Here is a 6066-nt window from a genome sequence, read left to right as displayed (position 1 = left end):
TAAACCCTTTCTTTGCCGTGGACAGTAACGAAGAGGCAGGTTTGGCTGACAGACCAAGTTTAACTCTGTGTTAACTGCTAACATTATTTGGTGTAGACCCTGCCAATCACAGCAGATTGTGTGGAAGGTACGTAATTACAGCACTGTAAGTTAACAGAGGAAACATCTCTATTCCTACTTAAAGTTAATTAAACTCATCCTACATTTTCAGCATCTGAGAACAGGTTAGCCGTAAGGTACTGCTATCAGTTATTAACTGCTTAGTATGCTCAAAAGTCAGTTTCCAGTATTTAGTGTTAATATTTAAAAAAAAACCAAAACAGATCATTAACACTGCACTCCACTAATAAGCAAAACAAATAGATTTTTAAACTGGAAACAGTTTACTTGTTTGGACTGCCCAATACGACAATGGAGATAGTAGTTATTGCCTGTTGTATTAGCCGGTCATGGGGAGACAAAAGGACCAATCCTGAGACACAGGGCCAAAGTTTTCTCTGTATTACACAGGCATAAATCTAGAGGAATGCTACTGTCAATGGTATTACTCCAGAGTTACACCAGTGAAATCAGAGAGCAAAATCTGGCAGCCTCCTAGATACTGCGCAGCCTCCTAGACAAACTCACTCTAAAGGAGCCTGTGGGGCAGGAAGAGAGGGTTTGTGGGCAGCTCCAGCTGAATGACTACTGGGTCCACAGACAACAGGCTGCATCTTCTATGACACCTTAGGGGCTATTATTTCAGCTACAGCAAGTCTGCACATTCTTCTAGCCCTGCCCCCTGTTTTGGGAAGGGAGAAGGGTGAAGAGTCTTTTACCTCCAGTACCCCTGTAGTTTCCCATGAAAGGCCCCTTTAACTGGGCTGTGTGAGGAGGATCAGAATACCGGATTATGGTGGATGGGACCCAGAATTCTCAGTTCTGGTTCTGTCTCCATCATTAACAGAATACATAAATGTGGGCAAGTCATTTCACACTCAGTGCCTCAGGTTTACCCTCCAGTCAATGAAACTAACCATTTGGAGGCTCAACTGTATGTAAAGTGCTTTGAGATCCTTGGTGCCATGAGTACAAAGTATTTTTATTGTCTTGCATATCTCAGCCTATTTCACAAGAGAGAACTAAACTGAAATGTCTGCTGGCTGGAACGCTACTCCTTAAGTCCTACTCACAGAAAATTTGAGGAAAGATGCGCTTCTGCAGGTCCAATACTCAACAGATTAAAAAACCCACAGCTGGCAACTTTAAAACATCCACACAAACCAATCCCTGTGTCCAGGGGGGAGTATTACAGACCTACACAAAACTTTGTAGGTTCCTACCCATATATAATAAGGTGACATCACTTACCATGGCACATGTGCTTGACTGCCAACTACTTGTCCACAAGGTGATTTATTGCACCCAGAACTGACAATTATCTGCTACCCATGCAGCAGTTGGCAGTTAGTAGTCCTGTTACTTCCTATTAAACATTTATCTGTCACTCTGTGCACCTAGCTGAAGGTTGAATTATGGTCCCTACCTGTAATTTTCCCTTTATAACACACAGTTATAATAAAAAGGTTAAAGGAAAATTCAGAAAATCATGTTGTAAGAGGAGTTTAAGAAAATTTCCACAATATAATGCTACACCAGGTATCGGCAATCTTTGGCATGCGACCCGCCAGGGTAAGCCCCTTGGAATACCGGGCTGGTTTGTTTACCTGCAGTGTCCACAGGTTTGGCTAATTGCAGCTCCCACTGGCCATGGTTCGTCGCTCCAGGCCAATGGGGGCTGTGGGAAGCGGTGGACAACACATCCCTTGGCCCATGCCGCTTCCCGCGGCCCCCAGTGGCCTGGAGCGGCAAACCGCAACCAGTGGGAGCTGTGATTGGCCGAACCTGCATACGCGGCAGGTAAACAAACCAGCTCAGCCCACCAAGGGGCTTATCCTGGCAGGCCACGTGCCAAAGGCTGCCGATCCCTGCACTACAGGAACAAAGTGTCCTTCCGTTTTTAATGAAGTTAATAAGCTTTACACAGAAAGGTTCATTTTAAAATGCGTGTTCTGTTCTTTCCAAGGGTAATTTGTGAGTTTCTTGAAAGTTAGATTCTTACAACCATCTATTGCCTGGGAAGGTACAGAGTTTACATTTTATCTGTGGAGATATTTAACCTTCAGTAATATTCAGTAATGATTAACACTTAATTGGGATATTTTTTAATACTTCAGTATTCAAGTGAAACCACCCTGCTACACTTGCATATGAAACTATAAACCCTACTGATTACCAGGGCCTACAGTTAGTATTTTATATTGGCCTCAGTTCTATTCAATATATTCACAAATGATCTGGATAATGACATGGAGAATACATTTATACAGTTTGCAGACAATACCAAGCTAGGAGGGGTTGTGATCGCTTTGGAGGACAGGACTAGAATTCAAAATGATCGTGATAAATTAGAAAAGTCATCTGAAATAAATAGGATGAAATTCAGTAAGGACAAATGGAAAGTACTCCACTTAGGAAGGAATAATCAATTGCACAAATACAAGATGGGAAATGATGACATAGGAAGGAGTACTAGAGAGAGAAAAGGGCCTGAGGGTTACAGTGCATCACAAACTAAGTGAGAGTCAACAATGTAACAATGTTGCAAAAAAAGTGAACACCATTCTGGGATGTTTTAGCAGTGTTGTAAGCAAGCCACGAAAAGTAATTATTCCACTCTACTCAGCAGTGTTAAAGCCTCGTCTGTAGTAGTCTGTCCAGTTTTGGGCACCACACTTCAGGAAAGATGTGGACAAACTGGAGAAAGCCCAGAGGAAAGCAACAAAAATGATTAAAGATCTAGAAAATATGACCTATGAGCAAATATGGGGGGGGGCAGTTGTTTACTTTGGAGAAGAGAAGCCAGAAAGGGGGGCATGATAGCAGTGGAACAAATACATAGAAGGTTATTATAAAGAGGGTGATAATTGTTCTCCTTAACCACCGAGGACGGAACAAGATGAAATCAGCTTAAACTGTAGCAAGGGAGACTTAGGTTACACATTAGAAAAAACTTCCTACTGTAAAGGTAATTAAGCACTGGTACAAATTACTAAGGGGGGTTGAAATCTCCGTCACTGGAGGTTTTTAAGAACAGGTTAGACACTCTTCAGGGATGGTCTAGATAATATATAGTCCTGTCTCAGGGCAAGGAGACTGGACTAGATGACCTCTTGGGGTAGCTTCCAGTCCTATATTTCTATGATTTTAAGTCATTAGTAAGCAATTGCTGCCAAGTACTTAGCTAACCAATCCTGTTTCCCCAAGACTATTCCTCTCTTACTTTTACTAGATATCTGAAATTTCAGGAAGCTTCTTCCCAGAATTTTCCCTAGCAAATTCTTTTTCCCCCCTCCCTTCAGATTGCTGCTATCCTGCTGGTTTCCCTATGACTGAAAAGTACAGCTGGCTCCCTACTGTTACTCCTGGGGGAATTCTGCACCAAAAAATTAAAGATTCTGAAAAATTCTGCATATTTTGTCAAAACGACAATATAATCAAGCCAGTTTCAATTATTTTGGTAATTTATTTCAAAATACTTGTCAACAACAATACAGACAAAAAAAGATTCTGGTAATTTTATAGACAAATATGTTCGTTACGAGGCATATTAATACAGAACTTTGAGTAATTTATTTAAGTTACAATACAGAAACACATTTCCCGCACCCATCAGAAGCAATGAAAAAGCTTGGGGGAGTCAGGGTTAACAGAGGAGCTGAGGGAGAGGGAAGGAGCCTGGAGTGAACCTGGAGGGTTGTTGGGTGTGGGTGGGAGAAGTACAGAACAGTTTCTTTTTGGAGGGGGTGTGGGATCGTTAGGGAGTTGGGGAACCTCCCCCATGCAGACCCTGGCTGATCCCAAGCCTCTCCCATTGAGTCAGGCACATCTGCCTCTGTCCATATGCCCCCCCATCCCCATGTGTCCCTGCAGCCCTCCCCGCCCCCGGCCCTGATGTGGCCTTGCACCCCCACTCCCATTTAGCCTCTGGTTCAATGGTATTATCCCACTAGCTCCTGAGCCTGTACCTGAGTCTGTCCCCTGCACTAACCATTCTGAACCTGTCTGTGACCCCCTCCCCAGCAGTCCCGTGTGCCCCACTCTGCCTGTCCTATCCTGGTTCCATGGGCATGGTGCTGTGATGAATTTCTATTCCTGGCGGAGTTCTGCACCACCACGCATGCACAGAATTCCCCCCCACCCCGACAGAAAATACATTCTGCCCAAGAAGTGCTGCAGTTTTGCCTTTTGCCCACAGAGGCGCTGTGGCACCAGACCAGAATGCATCTGGCTGTGTTCATGCTGCTGGCTGTTCTGGTGCCACAGTGGCCTCTGATGGGCAAAAGGTAGAACTGCAGTACTTCTTGGGCAGAATGTATTTTCTGAAGAAACAATTCTGTGCCAGACATGAATTCTGCGCATGTGCAGTGGCACAGAATTCCCCCAGGAGTATTACTGTACACAGGCTGACTAGAGATGAGAATTAAGTAAACAGAGCATTAATGACCATCCTCTTTGCACTGTACCATAGGCCTAGTTTCTGTACTTAGGACTATTGGTCTGGCCCAGAAATCTGATCTCCTGCATGACTATCCTATGTCTCTGTTGATAAACTGTATAGTCAATTGTTTGACCACACTTTGGTTTCGTATGAAATACATTCAAGAGCCTAAAAACCAATGTCAGCCAGGATTACTGCTAAAAGTCAATAATAGTTTAGTAAAGGAGGAAAGGTTCAATATGATACCAATTTCCAGGAAGTTGTCTTGTGCACAGTTGTTACATTCACCTTACACAGAAGGTGTGCCCCAAAGTTACATATTTTAGCTAGGAGTATTTATAGGACGATTTTACAAATTATGAAACTTTACCTGTCGCTAAAATCTAATCCACCAATTCGTCCTAGTTCCTTAATTTCTTGTTCTGCTCCTTCCTTATCTTTGTTTTGGATACTAACATTCGAGGTACTGTACATGAAGGTTCCTCCTCGGCTTGTGTCCTGGTAGAACATTAAGCTATTTTGTCTTTGGACAAGTTTCTTTTCTAATGCCAGAGCTGAACTTCAGATTTGTGAAGTATGGGACTCTTAGCATAAGTGAACAGGATTATAAAAAAACATAGCCTAATTCAGGCCATGTAACAGCTAGAAATCTATATGCACGTTATTTTGATATTGTGTGCTTAATGCATATTAATGTGGTATCAATAATACACATTGCTGATGTGATTTTATGTACATATATATTGTAATGTGATTTTATATGCATATAAAAATCACATCAGTATGCATTATTGACACCACATATATTAATCTACATTGAGCACACAATATTTGGCTTGAGTGCCCTGAATTAGTTATATAACTGCTGAATGGTCTCAATTAATCATGGCCTGAATTAGCCACGTAACTGCTAGAAATATAAGTACAATGTAATGTTATTTTGCTATTGTGTGCTTAATGCATATTAATATATGTGGTATCAATAATACATACTGATAGTGATTTATATATATACACACACACACACACACACTTAAAAATCCTATCAGTATGTATTATTGATACCACATATATTAATATGCATTAAACACAGAATATCAATATGTTAAGCATATTTTTTAAGCACAGCATATATTGGTCAACACCTCAGGCTGGCTTTAGAACTTAAGATTTTAGACTAACATTTGATCCTGCAATAAATTATGTACCTGCTGAGCTTTGCACCCACACAGAACCCCACTGAAGTCAATGGGTCCCTGCAGAGTGGTCCATCCACATGGAGGACATTGCAGGACCAGGACCTAGGAGGCCCTGAAAAGGACAAACAGACTTCCAAAGGGAGTAAGTTCCCCCCACACCTATTACAAACAGTACTGATTTACACCATTGATTTTTATTATACGTTAGCTTAAATAGTTGTGAAAATATCTTAAGAATAAAAATGGTATAACGCTAAGCCAAAGATGAGGCATGACTGAGTTATTCAGTTATACATAAATATACCCGTTTTCACAGGGAATTGAGCG

Source organism: Caretta caretta, chromosome 3 (assembly GCF_965140235.1).
Source record: "Caretta caretta isolate rCarCar2 chromosome 3, rCarCar1.hap1, whole genome shotgun sequence".
NCBI classification, from domain to species: domain Eukaryota; kingdom Metazoa; phylum Chordata; order Testudines; family Cheloniidae; genus Caretta; species Caretta caretta.
This window is presented reverse-complemented; position numbering follows the sequence as displayed.